At 38.9% G+C, this 24108-nt stretch overlaps 1 protein-coding gene across 3 annotated transcripts in view; it reads left to right on the top strand.

Moving 5' to 3' along the window:
• Positions 1-3760: 3760 nt before the first annotated feature.
• The window catches only part of ptprea (protein tyrosine phosphatase receptor type Ea), a 121399-nt gene continuing 101051 nt past the window's right edge, over positions 3761-24108 (top strand). For all 3 annotated transcript variants that reach the window (XM_049464938.1, XM_049464937.1, XM_049464939.1), the window contains exon 1: positions 3761-4024. The gene's annotated coding sequence lies outside the window, so the exon portion shown is untranslated. The remainder of the gene's footprint in view (positions 4025-24108) is intronic.

Here is a 24108-nt window from a genome sequence, read left to right as displayed (position 1 = left end):
TGGAGAGCAGAGCGAGAACACGGCTGATAAAGACTGATCATAGACTCTGGACCACCCTGCAGGTCTCAGATCAGTCCAGAGGTTCCTTCAGTCTATAGGAATAACAGCAGAACAGCAGCACTGAACACGAGGTCCAGCTGATCTGAGATCAGCACGTCCAGCACTCCCATCCACCCCCAGACCATCAAACCATAAAACCAGCAGACCTTTGATCAGGTAGTAACAGCAGTTGTCATGGCTTTAACAGTGTAATCCAAACGCATCATAAAGGTGATATAAACTGTGACGTGAGCTTGATATTAAAACACACAGCATTAACACCTGACCCTCTGATATGTAACTCAATACGAATTGTTTTTGGCCATTTAATTGATTTGTTTTTGAGAACATAAACATTTTATTTTTAAACAGAAATCAGTTATTTTAATAAATAATTTTCTTACAATAAGCTTTATGAATGAAGAGATATACAGTAAGTCTAAACAAAGCACAAGAAGATTGGATTAAGAATAATTAAGTGTCTTCATGGACAAAGGAACATAAGACCAACTAAACATAAATTAAAATAAATTAAAATCGAAAGAAAAGGTTTTTTTTTTATAAAAAAAAAGTTTGTCCCAAAAAAATAAATAAAAATATATAGTAAGTTATCAGTATTTTAATCAAATAAAAAGTTGTTGAAGTTATAAAAAAACATAAGTTTAAAACATAGTTAAAATAAAAAGAGTGTCTTTAAAACACTAAATGAATAAAGGGAAATATACATCCAAATGAGGTTATATACTGTATATATAACCTCTCTCTCTCTCTCTCTCTCTCTCTCTCTCTCTATATATATATATATATATATATATATATATATATGCCTTTTAACCTTACAGAAACTAAACTAAAACTAAAACAATTTAAATTAAGTATAAAAGAAACAATGCACATGCCTTTTAATTGTTCTGTCTGTTTACAAATAAAAACAACTGTTCTGTAATAAATTATGTAAGAACAAAATTGTAATGGAGAATATTTATATATTTTTATATATTTGAAGAAGTTCAAGATTATCACCCAGTCCTAGTCTAAAAAATATACCATGGATAAATGGTTGATATGTGGTTATAACTGAAAGGGCTCAAGTACAAACATTAATTTCTTTATCAAGTTAAGAAGAGTTATTATTATTACACACCCTGTAAAATATTAATTATCTATGGGATATACTGTATGTGAATATTCATGTTATGAGTTATTTTGAGGCGGAGAAAAGCGGGAATTAAACTGGTCCAAAGTCCTCAAACCATAAATCCCCATGGAGATGAAATTCACATGTGGCAGCAGGTGTGCGATCAGGCATGAGTTTGTACCCTGACCCTGAGATTAGCATGTGTGTGTGTGTATGGTGTGTGTGTGTGTGTGTTTGTTTGTGTGTGTGTGTGTGTGTGTTTACTGAATTGGTTCTAAAGCAGATTAGAGAACATGTTGCTAAATGCTTTTGTGTGTAAATGGAATTTGGGCATGTGTTCCTGTGACCAGCAGATGGGGCTTTTACTGCCTCTTTTATGAGAATGTGAAATATACTGTATGTTATTAATGATTTGTTGAGCTCCCTTTGAGCAGATAGTGAACATAAACCATCTTAAGTTTTAATTGAAATTAATGTGGCCCAAGACTTTTGTTCAATCTAAATTCTGACAAAAAAAAAATCATTAAATTCCATTGTCTATTATTGGTTCTCCAAACTCAATGGATTCATTGTCCGACTTTTGGAGGTTGAGTTCAAATCAAGACCAAGACTTTTGAAAGTTGATTGTGAGTAAAGACCAAGACCAGGACACAATGAGACTGAATAAAAACTAAGATTTGAAGTTCGATAATAAAGTCTAATTTAAGACCAAGGTTTTTGGTGGTTGAGTCCAAATCAAGAGCAAGACACATCAAGTCTGTGTCAAAACCAAGACTGGAACTCGTTGAGTCCAAGTCAAGACCAGGATTTTAAGGAGCCAGGTTCAAGTCAAATCAATAGAACAGAACAAAACCTTCTTGACTCACTGTTAAAATCAATGCCGTTATAAAGTGTTCTTGCTAAATGTTGAAGTGGGAAAGACAACGATTGTATTACAGTTTTTCTCAATTGGTTTGGCTCATTTCTTGAAACTGAGATGACATTCTCAAAATAACATGGACAAATCCCCAAACTAACTTGCGGTTCCTCATAACAGAATGGCATTTCTCATTGCTTTCATCACATTTCATATGCTTTGTACATGTCTCAAGCACTTAGTACATCTTTGCAAATGGTTATGTACAAGAAGCCTACACTTAACACAATCATCCTACATTTAGTACATTTTCCAAAAGAATGCATCTTGTTGATCTATCCCAATTGGTTGATTCTCAGTGTAATGGTTGTTCTCTTCAAAACATTTCAGCACAATTTCATCGTATAAGTCATCATCTGCAGAATAGTCTGCTCAATTCTCAAAATGAGTTAAGAAGTTGTAATTCAATACAGAACACATATTTTGGAACATTTCATAAATTCATGACAATCAGGTGAGTAGGTAACAGGTGAAAGCAGGTTTTGACGAGGAGGAGTGTCCCACATTACAGGTGATCAGTCCATCAGTTTGTTACCTGACAGGTGTTGTCTATGATTTTGAATGCTGGCATTGCTGTATATATACAGCTTGGCCTGGTGCTAGTACTTTGATGCTAGTCCTGTGATGATATAACAGGCGATCAGTGTAGAGGATGGCTCAGGCATTCTTCCCACGGTGCATTGCTAAAGAACACATCAGATGCGATGTTGAGGAAAATTTATGGCCAAAGAGACTGCAATAGATGGATGGCCAGGAAGATGACCAGGAGAGAGAGGAGAGTATTCAACATTTGTGATGCTTGACTTTTTTCATACTGTAATGTATTTTGTTTTGTTTTTGCAGTTTTTTGTATTTTGCATACATAGTATTTTTGATACATTTTCCTTAGAATTTTTTTTCTTTTCTACCTACAGTAATGTGTAAAGATGTACTTGTAAATAAAAATAGTTATAATTCCTCAGCAGAATGAGTGCAGTGTGTAAAAATTGCATTTCTTTAGCTAGACCTCTGCCATAAAGACAAAACATCTAAGCATTTTGACTTGCAGTACTTACACAATGCCGAACGGACAATGCATTTTGGGGGCACTGATGATTTGTGTGAGAAAGGAAATTAGTTTTGACACATGGGTAAACTGTTTTTGGAGCGATATGAGCAGGTGATGAGGATCCATGTAGTTGTGCTGCACCGTCCAGTTTATTTTGACAGGAGGATGAAATGAAGGAAAATGTGCCAAAGCAATTGAGAAGGATCTATGTAATTTTATGGTACTGACTATGTATTTGGGAGAGGGACTTCATTTTGAAGCAAGAATGAACGTTTTGGGAGACATAACATTTTGCTGGTTATCTGAAGTGTTGCGAAGAACTGTAAGTATGTTTGGCCAATTTACCTTATAGTTATAAAAATGTCATCTCAGTTTCAAGAAATGAGCCAAACCAATTGAGAAAAACTGTAATCCGGATCCACCCACAGTCTGTTTACACTGTGAGAGTAATTCCCTATAGCTTCACCAGGTGGCGTCCTCTCCCCATAGAGGAGAACCCTTAGAGAGGAGAACCGCTGACAGAGGAATTTACAGACACCTCCCTCCATCCCTCCATCCCTCCTTCTCTCCGCGCAGAGAGAGAGAGAGAGAGAGAGAGAGAGAGCCGCCTCTCCGTCCAGCAGCGGCAGCGGCGGTTCAGTTCAGCTCAGTTCAGTCCCGCCCAGGATCAGCCCTCCCCGGTCAGCGCGGGACTCAGCCTCGGTAGCGAGCAGCTGATCTGCTGGATCTGATCTGCTGGATCTGATCTGCTGGTTCTGATCTGCTGGATCTGATCTGCTGGTTCTGATCTGGATGGTGGTGGATCTTCTGGTCTGAGCGGATCTGGGACGCAGGGAGGAGGAATACGCATGCTGGGCTTTAACCAGGAGGGAATACCGCACAGGTGGGTGAGCTGTAGCTGATTTATTATACAGTATATGATGCTCTGCTGTGGTGTAATTGGTGTTGTAGTCAAGATTAAAGATTTTTTCAGGACTAAGACTGGATTTATCAAGTCTGAATCAAGACTAAGATCAGGACATGTCAGATCAGAGTCAAGACCTGTCAAGATTAAGACTTTTTTATTGGTGGAGTCTGAGTCAAGACTACGGCTTTTAGAGGTTGAGTCCAAATCAAGACCAATACTTTTATAGGTTAAGTGTGATTCAAGACCAAGACTAAGACTAAGACACATTAATTCAAGACCAAGACTTAAAGTAGTAAAGTCTGATTTAAGACCAAGACTTTTAGTAGTGGAGTCCAAATCAAGACCAAGAATTTTGGAGGTTGAGTGCGAGTCAAGACCAAGTCTAAGACCAGGACACATTGATTTAACACCAAGACTTAAAGTAGTAAAGTATGATTAAAGACTAAGACTTATAAAGTATGATTTAAAGTCAATACTAAGCCTTTATTAGTAAAGTCTGAGTCTGTGTCAAGACTAAGCCTGGGACCCATTAAGTTAAGACCAAGACTGGGACTTTTAATAGCTGAGTCAAAGTCAAGAATAAAATTTTAGAGGTTGAGTCAGAGTCAAGACCAAGAGCTGAAGTATTAAAGTCTGATTCAAGACCAGGATTTTAGTGGTGGAGTCTGTTTCAAGACCAAGACTTTTAGTAGTGGAGTCTGAGTCAAGACCAAGACCAGGACATATTTAGTCCGATTCAAGGCTTGAAGTGGTAAAGTCTGATTCAAGATCAAGACTTTTAGAGGTTGAGTCCAAATCAAGATGAATACTTTAAGTGGTTAAGTGTGAGTCAAGACCAAGACCGAGACCGAGACACAATAAGTCCGGTTTAAGACCTAGACTCTTATTAGTTGACCAGTATTGGGACACATCAGGTCTGAATCAAGACCACGACCTGGTCAAGTCAAGTTCAAGATGAGTACAAGTCAAGTGGTTGAGTGGCTGAGACTGAGACCAGACAGATTAGGATATTTTTAATCGTTATAATATTGATAGTAATCATTGATATATTTAATTATATTTCATTATATATTTTGCATTAATTAAATAAATAGAGAGCTTAAAATCATTGTTAGTTGTTATTATATTATATAGCCAGCAGTGCGACTGGACCTGAGAGCAATTATTATTGCGACAGTAGGTGTTCGGTTATTAACTGTTGTTACAGAAGTGGGTTTGTTCAGCAGATTGAGGCCATGTGCTGCAGTAAAGCCTTTGGATATGGAAGCGTATGTGTGTGTGTGTGTGTTTAAGTGTGTGTGTGTGTGGAGGGGGGCTATGTTTATGTCAGCCGGGGGGGTTTCTGACCGGTTAGACTCAGTGGGATGTGGGTTAGTGGAACAGGCATTAAGGCAGTGAGGGAAACGTGTGGGCTACACAGGCTCTTCAGTCTTGTGAGGGAAAGGCGGAGGATGGGAATGGCATGCAGCTCTGGAGAGTGGAGGTGGCTTTGGGAGCAGTCTGTAGTTATGGATTTGGACGCCTGTGAGCTGTGACATGAGATTTGAGGGTGTATAAGAAGCTGTTGCTCATGTTTTTGCTGTTACAGAAAAAAATACTTGAATAAAAATCTACTTAACTTTCATTTTTAAGCATTTCTACTGGTCCAATTTATTGTGAAATTGTGAAACTTTGTAAAGACAATGGCCAGCTTCAAATGAGGACAAAAAATACGAAAATGGACAAATAAGGTATTTGTGCAACATCGATAATATAATATACACATACAGCATGTTATTAACAATTGGATTACCAATTACCAACAACTGTTCCACTTAGTGCTGGGAAATATGATAAAAAATATATAATATGGTGAAATTTACGCAGACAATCATGAACCTGTTGGCACCAAGTATAAAGCAGTGGAACTGAGTTCTCTGGAATGATCCAATGTTTTGGACATTTGGGAGTTAGAGGATGAAGCTATTGCTCTTGTTTCTGAATTTAAATTAATTTAATTTGATTTAAATGCAAACATTTAGCAATCCTTACAGCAATACTGGTCTAAATCTAGTTGAACAAATAAAAACAACAAAAACTCCTTTTAATAACGATGAGTCACATTATTCCACATTCTTTTAGCTCCAATTTTATTCTGATACACAACTACCGATACTGGTATGACAGCACACAGTGCTCCTCTTATAAACAGCTTCCACTGGTTATAAGCCATCACAGTGTTAACCTAAACAAGCTAATGTTCACAGTGACATGTCAGGTTCTGTGTGTTTAGATAAAACTCACTTGTGTGTTTAGATTTTCTATTTCCTGTACTTCTTTTCCCTCTGGTTAAATTGTGCAATGTTACGGCACTTTTCTACTCATGTTACATGTAATTGTATTGCTTTAGTTATTTCCAGACTAAAATATCTACAGACAAATGATGTTTAACTCAAGCCCACTGTTAATGTTTGTGGGTTTATAGATTGGGGTTGCTGTGATAAGCTGTGGAACTGGAATCCGGATAGGTGATGCTTCTCATTTAGTTTTAGTTAAAGTTACCATGGGATTGGACTGGATCTGGATCAGTAAATGGATTGGACCTGTCTGTCTGATATCCATACCTGTCAAGTGTCCTGTTTTGGTTGGGAAACTACTGTATTTTACCCCTTTTAATCACCGTAAAATGTCCTGAATTATATTATAATTAAAAAACATTCCTGTTCCTCTCCAAACTGAAATGTCACTAAACTCACGAGAACTGCATTAGCAGGAACAACCCTGGAACAACAAATCCGAGAGATGGATAGATGTGATTGTAGTTTGGTCATTTTACATTTCTTGTAAATCTGTCTTAAAATATAAGAGATACTGAAGCTTGGTTGGGCTGGTGGGTCAGCTTGAAACAGGCAGTAGAAAATTTTCCTTATTTTTAAATCCAAACTTGACAGACATACTAATATATCTATACTGATATTGGATTACATTGGTCCCATCTCTATTCTTTTACTTGTTTTATACTGTGATTAAATCATTTTCAGGTTGAACCACCTGCTTTGCTGAACTGCACCTTCTCGCAGATGCATTGGATGACTTGACCTTAACAGTAAACTCTGCAGTGGAGTATAGAGGAGTATAGTGTAGTACAGTGGAGTATAGTGGAGTACAGTAGGCTACAGTACAGTGTTCAGCATTAGAGATCTCAGCATTAACAGTGAGCGCCTGCAGATAAAAACTTGAAAGCTCAGCCTGGAATCTCATGAAATTGTTCCTGCAGACAGCTGATGATACACAGCATTAAATTGGGTGAATCACGTGACTGAGGCTCAGTATCTGTAGACGGGGGGATTCAGGGACCCCCGCTGTGCTGCGTGTTCTCCGAGGTGGTGCTACATTTAACATTCTGTTTGAAGCTGCTTCTTTGTGGGTGGGGAGGAGAGCCGTCTAATTGGTTTAAAGGCAGTTTATGAGGTGAATCTGGTTCTTGCGCTGATTCTGTTAGATCTCTCTGGGCTGAAACAAAGGATTTGAGCTTTTATTGTCTACAAAGACAAAAGACACACATGAAAAATAGAGTTTGAAGCGAGTAGTGTGTGTCTGAGCCTGACCTAACATTGTCCTACATGTGTTCAGTTTTATTTTGAAGAGCTTCCCTGCTGTGATCTTCTCCCCTCCACAGCTCTGACTCTACAGCGCTGATGTTCAGTTCTGTACGGATGCGAAGACAAATGGATGGAAGCTGCTCTCCTCGTTTAGTGGCTGATCATTATCATGAGACATTAATCAATCAGGCTGATCAGTGCTCATATAAATTCCAAGTGCCTCTCTATCTGTGTTGCTCCTTGAGGCCTCTCTTAGTACGTCTAGTAGTTTTTTATCCTCTGTGCTTTTATTCTTGTCCAGAAAGATCATGTAGGTGTTTTTCTCAGACGTCCTCTGAGAAAATTACAGGCTGAATTATCTACTGTTTTTCTCTGAACTCCGTGCTCCTCCGGTAATTTTAGTCCCGTCTGGATGCACATCTCTGAGTTTCGTCTCCTCGCCTTTAATAAAATAGATATTTGTCCACTGCTGCACACCGTAATTACTGTACACTTTGGGCGAGCCACGGTTTCCACGGAGATCCATGTACTGTAAACACAACAGCGAGTGGAAATGGAGGAGCTACTGAACACCGCGATGTCATGTGACATGTTTGTCTTCTCAAGTATTTTTCAACAACAGAAGCAATAGATCAATCTGTTTAATAATAAACAATGTCAGATTTACTTAAAGCACAGATAACAATAAAGCAAAAAAATCTATGCTTTTCCTTTTCACCATTTTTTTTTAATTAGGAAAAACAATAGATATACAAAATTTAACTTACTGCTCTCCAGCTAGTAACATCATGAAAAATTAAAGTGCAAAAAAACATAAAGAGAATCTGCTTTAACACGTTATTTTCTGTATTTGAAGATGCAGCTCTGGTCGTTGGCATTTTAGCCTTGCAAATACCACACAAGGCTTTGTGGTGTTTTTTTAAATGCTGAAAAAGGTTTGTAGTGTTACCTCGCGTCATAGCAACAGTAGCAAGGCACGTTTAGCACAGTACCTGACGTTGAGCAGCATCTTCTTTTTTAAAGCCAAAGTAATTCTACACAACTGATGTGTTCTGTTGAGCCTGAAGCCATTGTGCAACAAGGGCGTTTTCACACCTGTAGTTCGTTTCTAATGAGTTTGTTTACTTGGAGCGTTTTCTCTCTCTGTTCGGTCTGGTTTCCCATAGGCATAAATGTAAACGCACCAAAATGCGCATCAATAAACCACGCGAGCAGCCTGTGTCCTCTGATTGGTCAGAGCTGTCTGACACGGGAGTACATTAAATATAAATATACGAAAAAAGTAAATACAGCGAGAAGATTTTGTGTTCCAGCGCAAATATCTGTGCTTTAACACTGAACGCTGAAACGCTGCACTTTCAAACACAGTGTTTCTGCATGCAGCGCAGATTTATACATAATAAACAGAGTTACGCGGCTGTGAGCAGTGAATGCAGCGCAGATTTATACATAATAAACAGAGCAGTGAATGCAGCGCGTGCATGGACACAGTGTTTGTTCACAGCTGTGGTAATTAGCTTTATCTGGCTAATATATCAGTTTAAATTATGCTTGCTTTATCAGCAGTTTAGCTCAAATAAATGGCTTATATTTAATAGCTGGATCCAAACGAGACCGGATCACGTTCTCACCACAAGCGAACAGCTCCAGAGTTCGTTTGGTACCGGACCGAGATCACCTCCTCTAGCTGGTCTCGGTCCGGTTCTTTTGATCCGCACCCCAGTGCGATTACTGTTTTTACACCTGCTCAATCGAACCGCACTAAAGTTACAAACGGACCAGAGTTCGTTTTAACCGGACCAAATAGTGCTGGTGTGAAAACGCCCTAAAGTGTGCTGTGTTGACTTCACTTCTCCACCTCCCTGCCTTCTGCTCGGGTATGCTCCGCTCGTCCTCAGCTTGGCTCGCTCCCAAGTCACGTGACCAGTCAAATCGCAGCCAGTGCGGTTAGAGAATCGCGTTTTAAAATATCGCGAGATTATCGCAAATGCAATTAATCGTTCAGCCCTAGCAATATGTCAATTTTAGTATAAATGCATTTTAAATCACAGCTTCCTTTGTTTTAGTGACTTATATATATATATATATATATATATATATATATATATTTTGTTTTCATACCTCAATTTCGAGTTCCAGACGTATTCAGTTTCCTGAATCACAAAAATCATAGGGAACTACAAAATACTAGGATAAATATTCTGTATCATGAAAATGCCTGTAAACACTGTACCTTATCAAATGGTACTTCAACCTCTCATGTCTTCGTTTATGATTATTTTTGGTACAACTGAGAGTCAGGTTGGTGAGCATGTTGTTGAAACTGATTCAGAATCAGTAGCCGTGCTGAACACTGTGTTGTTACTGAGGTGTGTAGATGTGTTAACGCTGTCGTAATGTTCTTTACGGGTTATCTCAGCGCTGAAACGCAGGAAAGCAGATTGTAAGAAGTTCTGGACACACAGTGGCCAGCTGGTCACTTCCTGTCTCTGAGCAGGAAGCCATGACCTCGCTGCTCCCCAGACACACACACACACACACATTAACAGAATTTCATCAGCTACCCATTCATGAGTTCTGCGTCTCAGTGTCTATAAACTAAATACTAGGCTCTACAGCAGGAATATCAAACCTTAGAGATTCACATCAAACACTGCAGACTTTATTGTTTCTTTTTCTCATTTAAACACACACACACACACACACACACACACACACTCTCAAACACTCACACACACTCAATTACTCACAGTGTAAACGTGTAGCCTAGAGGGGTAAACAGCAGGCCAGCTATACGGCTGCTCTTCTCACACCCAAGCTGCCTCTTTATACTGCATTGTTTTAGGATTATTATAAAAATGATTCTAAATACAAACACTGTATAACCAAAAGTATTGGGACACCAGTTAATTTATTAGTGTTTCTTCAGAAAAATCAAGGATATTGCAGTTTTTCCAACTGATCCCGAACATATCATCATTCCAGAGAACCCAGTGCTGAGGTGCTTTATTGATATGCTCTGTTCCTCCAGTGGTGTTTAGCTGTGTTAAACTGATCAGCTGTGCTGAGAGAAGCTCTGTTTCCTTTCTGTAGTTGTGACTGAAGCTTGCATCCATCTGGCGGAAGATCTGAGGAGACGTAACATGTGTCTGTGACGTCTGAGACAACAGAACGCTCGCCGTATGGCGTCCACATGCACCACACTGACAATAAACAGAGAGAGGGTACTGAAGCCTAACATACAGTACTGTTCAAAATCTTTAGTTTCATTAAAATTAGGGGTTTCTATTGTATCATACCACAAAATCTTTACATGTAAAAATTGTTGGCAGACAGTGGTTCATTTAGTCTTATTTTTTCTACTATGACAGCTTGATATAAACAGCTGCAATATTTCCCCGTGCTTACAGTATCACATTAGTAGACGTGTCCACAGACATTTAGACATATAGGGCCCCATCGTACAACCTGCAAAAGGCGTGTCGTGATGCTTGTTGCTATCCTACACCCCATCAACCCCATCTACTTTCAGGCCTTGTGCACGTGTCGTCAAAATAGCATTAGAGTTTAGGAATATATTAGGAATATATTAACGCTGATGGGCATAGTGATCTGGAAGTGAGGTGTGTTCAGGTAAATTTCTGCCGTGTTTTTCTGTATCTTGGCGGTGGGAAACACAGGTGCGCCACTGACTGATTAAAACCCTGACAACAGTCAACAGTCAGCCGTGTATTTTTTTTACAACCTCATAATTTTAAAAACACAGGAAACGCCCTAAATCAATCTGTGCAAAGCGCAACTGACAAGTGCGCTGTATATCGCTAAAATATGGCCCATAGTGTTTTTATGAAGACGATTTTATGAAGGTTTTTTTTTTTAAGCAGGGAATTGTTTCCTTCCTGGAAGCCTAGTATTCAGCACAGTAGCTTCCCTGCTCACATACACCTAAATCCACTAAAATCAAGTCTAGCTAATCAGGTCTATGTCAGTGTTTTAAAGCAAAGAAATCGCCAGCATCTGCTCTAAAGGCTGGTGAAATGATCTCTGTAGAGAAAATGCTGTTTGAAAAGCAGTTTTACTCAAAGCACTTTCAGTGAGTATCTTTCACAATAAATCCAGCAATGCCCTGTTTTCAGGACCAAAATACAGCGATATATAGCACTGTACAGAGAGGGAGGACGCCTGGTTTTAATCAGAATCGGCAGGAGAAGAGCTGATGATCTCATGTTGAGGTTCCTGCCCAGAAATAATATGGAGAGAATGCAATTTCACACATTGTTATTTCCATCTTTCTGTTTCTGCTTATTACTCCAGCTTCAAAAAAGGCTCTGAAACACTTATGAGACACTGTGGTCCATATATATCAAATGAAACCAATACAAATGAGTTCAAATCAAATCACGGAAACCAATCATGGTGGACCTAATTTACGTCTGTCAGCTTTGACACTTTAAACCCTAGTTACTGTATGTTACATTGAGTTATTAGACCTAATACAGAAAACATGAATTACTCTATTTTAATGCATGCTGGCATCATGTTCTCCTCCACCAGTCTTACACACTGCTTTTGGATAACTTTATGCTGCTTTACTCCTGGTGCAAAAACCAAAGCAGTTCAGTTTGGTGGTTTGATTGTTTGTGATCATCCATCTTCCTCTTGATCATATTTCAGAGGTTTTTAATTTGGTAAAATCAAAGAAACTTATAATTTTAAAGTGCTTTCTTATTGTATTCCTTTTTTCCAGAGCTGTGTCTATTGTCTATTTCTGTCTATCAAAAGAACTGTAGGCCAAATGAACTGAAAAAAAAGATTCAGACTGTATATTAATATCAGCTTCCTTCTTGATGTAATGGAGCTGGAAATCCAGCAATACATTAAAGACGTCAGCACTGAAAGAGACTTCTTCTTTCCCAAAAGTGTCGGAGTACAAAGGCCTTTGTTGAGATACTGGAGCTTCTGCCACTCTGAACACACACACACACACACACACACACACACACACACACACACACACGTCCCTCACACTGACTGAGATGCTTCTGAGGATCCAGGCCATGAAGAGCGTTCTCTTCACACGGACAAAGAGATGCACTTACTGCTACAGCAGAGCGGCGTGTTAACCTTCACCCGGAGAGAGAGCGCTGCAGGCTACCGCACCTTTGAAATGGAATAGCGGGATGATCTCAGAGGGACTGCGGAGAACGTGATACGTGTGGAGCTTTGTGTGTGTGTGTGTGGTGTGTGTGTGGTGGGGGTGTAGGTGGGTTTTGCATTATTCAGGGAAGACGAAATGGACAGACCTTGCCAGGAAAATGACCCTTTATGGGTGTGATACATCTCAGGAATGAGTGTGTGTGTGTGTGTGTGTGTTGTGTGTGTGTGTCTGTGTGGGTGTGTGGTTTTGAGAGAGAATGAAATAACTAGGTGTTACGAAATAAGCAACACCAGGGTGTGATGTTGGGAGTGTTGGATAGCAATACTGTACAAATGTACAAAAATATATTTTTAGGAGTCTAAAAATGGCATGTGAGTCTATGTATTTCTCTGTGCAGTGAGGGTTTATTAAGCCACTAATATTACAGTTAATACAAATAGATATAATAATAATAATAATAATAATAATAATAATAATAATAATAATAATAATAATAATAATAATAATAAATATAGCTGCAAGCGGCGATTCTTGGGGTTCAATCGCTTAATAGACCAATGAGATAGATAGATAGATAGATAGATAGATAGATAGATAGATAGATAGATAGATAGATAGATAGATTTTAACTACTGTCTCAGTAGTTCTGCACTTGCTGTGTCTTTATTTCAGGCTACAGTACATTTCTGTGTGTGTTTGTTACTTTATCTTGGTCCCAAGAGTCAGTCCAGCCCAGTGTAGTAATCCTTACACACACTCCTCCCTGAACACACTCCTCCCTGAACACACTCCTCCCTGAACACACTCCTCCCTGAACACACTCCTCCCTGAACAGTGAACACACTTCACCCTCAGTCTGCTCTATTTATCAATGATCTGAGTCTACTTTTGTAGCTCTATAAATCTCTCTCACCCTGTGTCACTCTAACTTATTCATTCTGCATTTTCTTCTCCTCTGTCTGTCTATCTGTCTGTTAATGAATATAGCTTTACATACAGATAGTAAAGATTGACAACACAATATAAAGCTCTGTGGCAGCTGTACATGAGTCTAAGATCACTGTTTATATATATATATAGATGGATGGATGGATGGATGGATGGATGGATAGATAGATACATACATTATTATCAAATACAACATTTCTCCCAAATTCCAAATAAGCATTTATTTGCAGAACAATAAAAATGGCTTTCAGACCTCAAATAATGCAAATAAAACAAGTTTTAAGAGTCAAAGAAATCTATATTTGGTGGAATAACCCTGGTGGTTTTTAATCACAGTTTTGTTCATGCATCTTGGCATCATGTTCTCCTCCACCAGTCTTACACACTGCTTTTGGATAACATTATGCTGCTTTACTCCTGGTGCAAAAATTCAAGCAGTTCAGCTTGGTTTGCAGACATGCAGTGTTTGATCTCAGAGCACTAGGAGTAACAAGAACCGTACATCTATTAATCTGTCTGTCTGTCTATATATATATATATATATATATATATATATATATATATATATATATATATATATATAATGTACGTCCACAGGTATCTAGATGTCTTTACTAATTACTAAATTCTCCTACACGCACAACTACCCAGTGACACAGTGTCTGTTAAACAGTGGGCTAATGGGGCATAAAGCCCCCCAGCGTTCAGCAGTGGAGTGATGGAGCTCCATCTCATTCCCCTGAGATAAGATAGAGTGTTGGTGTGGCTCAGTGCAATCAAGTCATCACAGCAATGTTCCAACATCTGTCCAACCATCTGTCTATATGTCTGTCTGATTGTCTGTCTTTTCTATTTTTTTGTCTATCTGTCAGCTATTCTATCTGTCTGTCTATGTATTTATCTATCTATCTGTCTGTCTGTCTGTTTATCAATCCATATGTCTGTCTTACTAGTAAATTAACCATCTGTTGGATATCGATCTATCTATCATTCAGTCTGTCTACCTGTCTGTCTGTCCAGCTTCCTATTTCTATCTGTCTATCTAGCTATTCGTCTGTCACTCAGTCTGTCTGTCTATCAATCTATATGTCTCTCTTAGTTATTTAACAATCTTCTGATTTGTCTATCTTTAGGATATTGATCTATCTATCATTCAGGCTGTCTACCTGTCTCTCTCTGGAACTATCCTGGAAATCTATTATTTCTGCAGCCATTAAACATTAATAAATAAATAAACAGAATAAAACAAATCTCTGCACTTGATTTCCACTTTGCATCGTTCCCTTTGATTTTTTTTTTGATGTCAGTAAATATTAAAGTGGCTTTAAGTCTTTCAGCTGGTGAAGCATCGTCAGAGTTACGGTCCTCCAGTTTCTCCTGAAGCACAGGACGCAATTCCACCCGTGTGAAACATCAAGGGAGCTGTCGCCGGTGATTTACAGCCTCTTATGAGTAATTTCCACTGCGATACAGTCCACTCAGCTCCCGCCAAAGAGCTTTCCAGCCATCTGCATTATGTTAACACGCTTTCTTCTTGCTGATTTCCTGTTTTTCTGACGTCGCGTTTTACGACTCATTCATAATTAATTTATTCTGTGTATTGCAATCACAGCATAGATTGTTTTTGCAATGCATCAGGGGCCAACAAAGCTAGAAATGGGTTTATATATTTAGCTGCTGGGATGCCGATCACTACAGCATACTATTGCATGTTTTCTTCTGCAGCGAAAGAGAGAGAGAGAGAAAGAGAGAGAGAGGAACAGACAATGCTCACTTTCATTTGTTGGAGTGCGGCTGTTACATGGTATTGTCTGATGAATAATGCATGTGTTTTCAGAGCCGTCTCATTCCTCGTCTCCCGGACGTAAACACGCGGGAGTGTATACAGTATGATCCACATCCTAATAATGATCATTACAGCGGTGCTTTATAGCTTGTTAGCTGTAAAACTGGCCCACAATGCCTTTGGCTTGCTGGTGTGTGAGGCTGAATGATATGAATATATAATTTAATGTTCCAGTAAGTTGTTTTATTATATTCATTCTTAAGTTAAACAGAAATGGTACAAACCTTGGCCTAGTTTATTCAAATCCTTATATACTGTAGATCTTTCACAATAATGAGGTAACTGACTTTTCGTAGGAAATGTACGATTGTGCTTAATATTGTGCGTTATGCTTTTCTCAGCAGTAATGTGTAATAATATTTATTTTGAATATTTGAACATTTATTTGCTGACTAGTCTAAGGATTACTGGTTAGAGTCTTGGGTCAAGCAGCTGAGACTCCACTCCATCAGCAGCCGGAGTCCTAGAAAGAGCACAGTCATTCTTGCTCTTTTAGGGTTCAGTAGATGGTTCTTTTTCCCCACAAGACTCCTGAGGAGATGTTTGTCAGCACAGGCTTCTGTTAGCTGATGTTTCAGAGCTGGTTTGCTGCACTTTCTGAATATTTTCTTTTACTAGCTGCTGCAGACAATGAGGAAGAGGTTGAGGAAGAGTTTCATCATGTGCAGCATCATAAACAACTCAGAGAGACCTGCTGTATTTCACTAAGAACAAGAAAAAGAGGATTTTAGCAAAAGGAAGGAGACCTTTAAAAAACAGATAATGTGTGTAGAAACAAGGGATGCACGATATATCGTTTAAGCATCATCATCGCGATGTGTGCATGCACAATAGTCACATCACAGGACGTGCGATGCAACTTAAGCCCATTAAATCAAAAACATCATGTTGCAATCTTTTAATTCTTGACACAAGAAGTACATACACAGCGCTGTCTCTGTGTCTGTGTGAGTGACAGCCTGCTGCTGCCTGAGAAGCGTACTAGCTGAATTCACTAATTCACGATGAATTCACGCTTTTAATCTCAGAAAAACGCTCTTATTTCTTATTTTTAATGAGCCATTTAAATGCTGATTACTGTTGTTTTGCTGTTTGTCTTGGGTTTTGAGAGCCCGGCACTGACTCAGCTCTTGATTGGTCCGGATGCGAGACAGCGAGCGGTTGGGGCGGGGCTGGTGTCATCATGGGCCCTGCATTGTTTAATATTGCGATCGACGAAAAAAGAACATAGAATTTGTGATGTAAAATTTCTCCAATATCGTGCAGAGCTAGTAAAAAAACAAGAATTAAATGATAATTGTATATGTTGACCCTGTTTGTTTCACCATCCTTTTGTGTCACTGTAATAAACAGCATAACAGCATAACATTATTCCTTTTCATGTTTAAGAGCTCAGTGTCTCACTCTCAGCAGTGTGAACATGAATCTGTGCTGAGAAATGAAGATATGAGTGGGAGTGGTCCTGAGAAGGGCAGTTCCATTACTTCACCCTGACAAATCTGAAGAGATAAATAGCTGATGAATGATGCATTACCACCGAGTCTCTCTGTCTCTCTCTCTCTGTCTGTCTCTCTCTCTCTGTCTCTCTCTCTCTGTCTCCTTCTCAACAGTGGAGATCCTCCTAAGTATATCCGTCACATCAGCAAAATGCACAGCAATGCTTCAGCTACTGAAGCTCGTATGGTGATCTGAATACAAATAAAATAACCAGACACAGTAATATGAATTCCATTGATCATGATTACTTTATTACTTTGAAATAAACATATATCAAATTTCCTTTAGTTCTGTATAATAAAATAAAACATTGATCTTCTTCTAATAAAACATTAGTCACAAAAGAAGAACAAAAGATAGCTGAATATCACTGTTTAACAGCAGAATGTGCATAAAAAAAAAAGTATGATAGCTCCATTCCTCCAGGGGCTATATCATGTTGCAATGTTTTGATTCTTGACACAAGAAGTAGATACACAGCGCTGTCTCTGTGTCTGTGTGAGTGACAGGCTTCTGCTATCTGAGAAGTGTTTTAGCTGAAATCACGGATTCCACTAAATTCACGCTTTTAATCCCAGAAAAACGCTCTTATTTACCTTTCAAAAAGACATTTAAATGCTGATTAAAGGGACGATTACTGTTGTTTTGCTGTTTTCTCAGGTTTTGAGAGCTCGGCGCTGACTCAGCTCTGCACTGCCTTTCACCTTTCGCTCTCTGTTACTAAATGTACGATAGCTCCACTCCTCCAGAGGCTAAATCATGTCTTCTGCTACCCTTACAAACTTCGCTGTGAGCTGACAGATCCCGCAGGACTTTCTGACTTTACTCAGTCTGGCACCTCCTACAGCAGCACTGCAGCAGCAGCTCAGACCAGCACTGACTCATTCTGACACAACACCCCCACCGCAGCCTCTATAGCTGTTAATGGTTAACAGTTGAAAGCTTATATTATTGAGGGTTATCGTGTTATCTGGCACCCTCTCTGAGTGCGGTTAGATCATGCAGTAGGTTTACTGTGTTTTTTTATTTCGTCGCTTTTGTGCATTTCTCAGAATTGAATTTCGCAAAACATGTTTGTTCAAACTTCACAACCTTGAGTTACATGGATATATCATGGTTGCCATTTCTAATTATTACATTATTTTGTACACGTCTCTACAGTTTCCTACATTATCAATTATTATCAAAATGTATTATACTTCACTCTGCTAAACATATCTATTGTTAATACAAATATATTAAAATATTTGGTCCCACTTTATAATAGGTGTCTCTAATAACTGTGTAGTTATACATTAACAATGCATTACATGAGTGTCAGTTAGACCTAGTAATATATTTTTCCATCTTCCCATAAAAAAATCTATAAATAACCTATAATCTGTAAATAAAGTCAAGTCAAAAAATATCGAAGTCACATGTGCCAACACCCTGGTTGCTTAGCGTAATATAAAAATTAGTCCGAGCCACATGTGCTAACACCCCAGTTCTTTATAGTATAATAGTATAATCTAAAAATGAGCCAAAGCTACATATGCCAACATACTGGTTGCTGAGTATAATATATAAATTTAGAGCCACATGTACTAACACCCCAGTTGCAGGGTATAATATAGAAATTGGCCCGAGCTACATGTGCTAGCTCGCTCACTAGCTACATTTCCTGTTCTACCTTAAATGGTGCAACAGACAGCAGAGGATGCATCATTTAAGGTGGAACGAAAATAGTATAAAATAAAATAAAGTAAAAGCTATTAAAAGCTCATTTCAGCTCCAATTTTATCTTGCTAAACTTTAGCACATGCTTTAACTTTAAACCGGCAGGGTTCCCTACAGGTTCTTGAAATATTTCTTAAAACAAGAAAACAAGATGTAATGGTACAAATTAGAAATGGGACTGGGCTTTACTGTTGTACACATAATTATGAAAGTTTGAGAAATTAATCAAAGTGACTGCAAAAACTGCAAAATCATGCACATATACACAAACAGGATGTTATTTTAAGCAGAATAGCTTCTTACACTAAGCTACTAACACTAACGCTGTAACACACTGTATGTGAGAATGTATATATTTATATATATATTGTGCTAAGCTCTGCTCTCAGACCCACACGTCCAGCCTGGTTTGAGATGAATTAGTCTCAGTGTGTGTTTGGTCCTTGTAGGACGGTATTAAATCTCTCTGGAGGAGACAGGTGTTAATGATGACGGCTTCCTGTGGTGAGGAACATCTTGTTCTTTCTGTCCTGCAGCAGATTCAGCTGGAGGTCTTGTCGAGTGATCAGAGCGTGCCCGGTTCCAGATGCCGTCAGATGAATGACCGTTTGCACTCGTCCATTTACAGCGTCCAGATCTGACGTTTAGATAAGGAGAATATATTGATGCAGTATAGATGATAATAAGATGACAATGCATTCAATGTCAAATGAATTGGTAATTGTTAATTGAGGATTGTTAATTGTGGATTGTTAATTAAATGCACAACTTGAAATGTGCAGTGTTTAACCACACTTAACTAGCAGCTTACACCATACACAGTAGTGGAGATTTCCAAGCTGTTAAAAACAAAGACTTTCTGAACAGTTCAGATTAAAAGTGCAACCCTTTCCGTCTGATACACGTGCAGAAGATGCTGTAAGTATCAGATTCAGGTGTGTTTGACTAGTGGTACACCTGAATTCTGCAGTGCGGGAGAATGAGTTTGTTTGGTTTGGAATATTGGAGTAAATATATAATCACTGTGAGCGCAGTGATAACATCAAACCCACAGTACTCTGGAAATGACAGATACGGTCAAGGAATGTGCGTACAGTAAATAACCACAACCCACACACACACTTCCTGCTGCGTGAAGGTGTTGACAATTCTATTTCTGTAAAATTTAATTGAGTTAAACTGCAGGCTTTTTTATTGAATGCCCATGGAAGACCTGTCTCAGTTATTATTATTATCATTCTAATTTTCTATCATTCTGATGTGGTTAGGTACTGGCGACATGAATTAAAAATCTTCATAGGCAACTTAAAATACTGGAAACTGAAAGTCAGATTATAGTTTTAATAATGGATATTTTACATCCTGATATAATCTGATTAAAAACACATAATTAGTTTATAGTGTTTGACTTAATAATGTTAAAAATGTCTCTGAGTGCTTCAGTAGTCTACAGTGGTGCCACTATGATTGTGAGATTGAATCCCTGGTTTGAATCCCGGTCATGCAGGTTGCCATCAGCTGCCAGAGCCCCGAGCACACTTAGTCTTGCTCTCTCTGGGTACAGTACAGTAGATGGCGCTCTTTCTTTCCCCTCATCACTCCTAGGGTGATGTGGATCAGCACAAGGCTGCATCTGTGAGCTGATGTATCAGAACCGAGTCGCTGCGCTGCTTTCCTCCGAGCGTTAGTGCTGTGATGCTAAAAAGAGGCGGAGTCTGACTTCACATTTATCGGAGGAGGCGTGTGCTGGTCTTTACCCTCCTGGTGTTGGGGCATCACTAGTGATAGGGGGAGGCCTTATGAGTGGGTGGGGTAACTGGCTGTGTTAATTAGTAAATTGTAAACTGGGGAGAAAATGGGATGCAAATTAGAAATAAACTGATAAAAAATAGCTCAAAAACGTAATGTTTTGCTATGGTATGACTGCTGCACTTGCACAGATCTCCACATTGAGGAGGAGCTTCCCCACTACCACCTTGATCCTCCTCTGTACTTGGCACAACCAACCAGCAAGCTGATTGGCTATTTTGGCTAAATAGCAGGATTTTATTCATAAACATATTCATAAGCCATGATTAGCGTCAGTGGCTGGTCTTCTCTCTGATGGTAGATAGGCAGTTGCTATTGTGTTTTTGAGTGGATGCTATGGTATTTCAGGTGGTTGCTTTATTGTTGTTAAGTGCTTGCTAAGTGGTTGATGGGCAGTTACTATGGAATCTCAGAAAGTTCTCAGGTGGGTTGGGTTTGCAGTCCAAATTTTATTCTAACACTCATAGAAAAAAGCAGGAAAAGTACATGAAGAAGGTTGAAGACCTGACTATACAAAGTGAAATTGAATTTAACTTTTTTGTAGCATTTATCATTACTAAGCTATGTACTCACTGCATTAGAATAAGCCAAAAATATAGCAAAATCGCTGTAATTCTAGACAATAAAAGGTCAAAAACATGAAAAGCAACACAGACCTTACTGTATTTATCTGATGGCTACCTCACATTAGCCACATTAGCTGTTATTTCATCTGTCCTGTATGGGAAATTGTGGTCAGTATCATATGATGTTTCTTTGCTCTGGTAACCAGAAGCCTTCCTCAGTCTGGCGGCTATCCGAGCATAAGATCTGAAAATAAACATTTGTACAGTAAACATGATCCCTCCCTCCCAAGCTACGATAATGATGCTGAAAGTGCCTCTGATCTGCTGAGAGCATCTGATCTTTCTCAAAATACATAAGGTTTAACAGAACAGACTGGGCTGTTTTTGTTAGCTAGTTTTAAGGTGCTGAACAGAGATCAATAATAGAATTATATTAAAATATGTGTCTTATATTTTTCCATTTTTCATATAATCTGTCAGCAGTCATCAAAGGTTTTGGAGAAAACTAGACTTTGAGATTAGAAACAAGCCCAAGATCTAAGAGTGGACGTCTGATTATCATCAAACACTGTATAGTAAACTCCCACCCTGAAGATCTACATCTTCTCTTTCTGATAGCATTCCGCTTCATGCTAGCATTTTAAAAAACAGCTAGCGTAATGCTTCAGCTCCATCTGCAAGCCACATCTCCTCTCCTTGATGTCTTCACGGCACACAGGACACATGGATAACATGTGAAAGACCTCGATTACAGCACGAGCACAGGCAGGAAGGAACTGAAATTCTAAAATCTCACTTCCTGTGTAGCAGGATACACCCTGGAAGCTTTACATGCTGTGCATTTACAGTACGCTAATGCTTATTTCAGGCTGGGAAAAAGAGAAGTGAACCCAACATGCTAGTTTTTGCCGGAAATTATAGAAAATGTAAATTAAAGTGTTTATTTTAATACATATATACTGTATTTTGCAGAAGATTTAGCTTCCTTCAGTCTGGTGCTGACCAGGCTTGGTTCCTTTTTAGCTTTTTCCTTCTGATATGAGTAATTTTTCCTGTCATTGCTAACAGGTGGGGTAGCTTTGATGCTAACAGTCAGGCTCTGCAGGGTTGGAGCAGGTGCTAATCAGTAAATCAGGACACACCTGAGCAACACACCTGACAGTAGGGCTGGGTATCGTTTTTAATTTTTTTTTTTTAAATACGATACTTTGAATTCGGTACTGATACCCGAATTATACTTTTTTAATTTATTTTTTTTTCTAAATTGTAACAAAAAAAAAAAAGGAAAACTATAATTATTATTACACAACATATTTATAAACATACATATTTATATCTGTCACCATGAGAGGCTCCATCTTTTTGGATCTTTTGGAACAAACAGTGAGCATGGTTGTGACGCTTTTTTAAGAACAAAAATCATTGCTTGTGCTTAAACTACAAATATTTTTTCTACCCATATTACAGTTTTAAAAGTTATTTTTAAAAAACGATCAGCATTACATTAACAGAATTAAATTACATTTTATTAGTGGTGCTGATCACTTAAACATAATTATAATCATGATTCTTTTTTTAATACTGCTAGTTCCCTGTATTTTTGAGGGTGGAGTGGTTAATAATGCAGTAATAATAGTGTAATGTGTGTTTTTTTTACCTTTCGGTACTCGGTAGAACTGAGACATTTTGGTTTGTGCCTTTTTGGTATCGAGTTTCGATACCCAGCCCTACCTGACAGTCACGTCATGTTCCAAAAAAAGCTGAATACTTTTGGAGGAGGCTGTATTAATTGCATATATCTGAATATTTAGGAATCAGTCTAAGCTAAATAAATATATATATATATATATATATATATATATATATATATTTGTGAGACAGTCCTGGTTCTCAGTGAGTATAGGAGAGATCTAATGAGTATGAGTTATTAGATCAGACGCTGTGGTGGTGGTGCTGGTGGGAAGGGGGTGTCCGGGGGGGATTGGGATCTTTGTGACTCAGCTGTCTGATTGTTATGATCACGTATGATGAGGAGGACTCAGGGCAGACTCTCTGTTACCCGGCCGAGAGTGAGGAGGTGGAGGGAAAGCTGTTGCTGCTGCTGCTGCTGGCTGTGTTTGCACAGTTCCCTGCCGTGCTATCACACTCAGCAGCTGAGCCGTCACGGGGGGTCCGTTAGCCTCTTAGTTAGCCGGAGGGAGCTTCCCTCATCCTGAGCATGGAAATAAAGGCCTTTCCACTGCTTACATCAGGGCCAGAGCCCAGCACTTGCCCGCTCCTGCCCTTTTCAGCTGTTGTGTAATCGGCTTCACACTAGCAAGCAGGCGGGCGTTCGGCCTTCAACACTGCAGGCTCGGAGCTGAAGGAATCCAGAAGCTTTTTAAAGCCATTTCTTCCATCTGCTGCAGGAAGACATGCTCCACGGTGCTCATCATTTCCTGTAGAGAGAAGCGTGGCGGGATGGGTATTGTGTCGGGTGTGTTCTTGCTTGTCTGGTCGCAGTCAGAACTGCTGGCTGTCGTGTTAAACAGTATGGAGTGTTCATTCAGAGCGGTGTCAGCTGAGCACAAATGAGCCTACCCGAGCTAAACGAATAATGAGTAGTTTTCATATTCTGGTGAAGCTCTTGGTGAAGTCTTCTGTGAGCAGTAGCTGCCATCAGTGGTTTTAGGCTTTTTCTTTACAGCTCTCACAATGTTTTGGTTGTCAACTGCTGTGGTTTTCCTTGATCTACTTAGTACACCAGTGACGACTTTCTTCTTCAGGACACTATAACCAATTTGTGCTCTAATGGCCCTTATTGATTTTGCATTTTCTTTCAGTCACATGTTTCTACTTTTGCAGTGTAAAGGCTGTGGTGTAATTAGCTTTGATCGTCAACTGCTTTCTGTTTTAAATGAAAAAAATAAAATGTAAAAAAATGTCATGTTCTGGTG

The sequence above is a fragment of the Astyanax mexicanus genome, chromosome 15, assembly GCF_023375975.1.
Source record: "Astyanax mexicanus isolate ESR-SI-001 chromosome 15, AstMex3_surface, whole genome shotgun sequence".
In the NCBI taxonomy this organism is placed as follows: domain Eukaryota; kingdom Metazoa; phylum Chordata; class Actinopteri; order Characiformes; family Acestrorhamphidae; genus Astyanax; species Astyanax mexicanus.
Note: the sequence above shows the minus strand (reverse complement) of the source record. Positions and strands in the feature narration are given on the sequence as shown.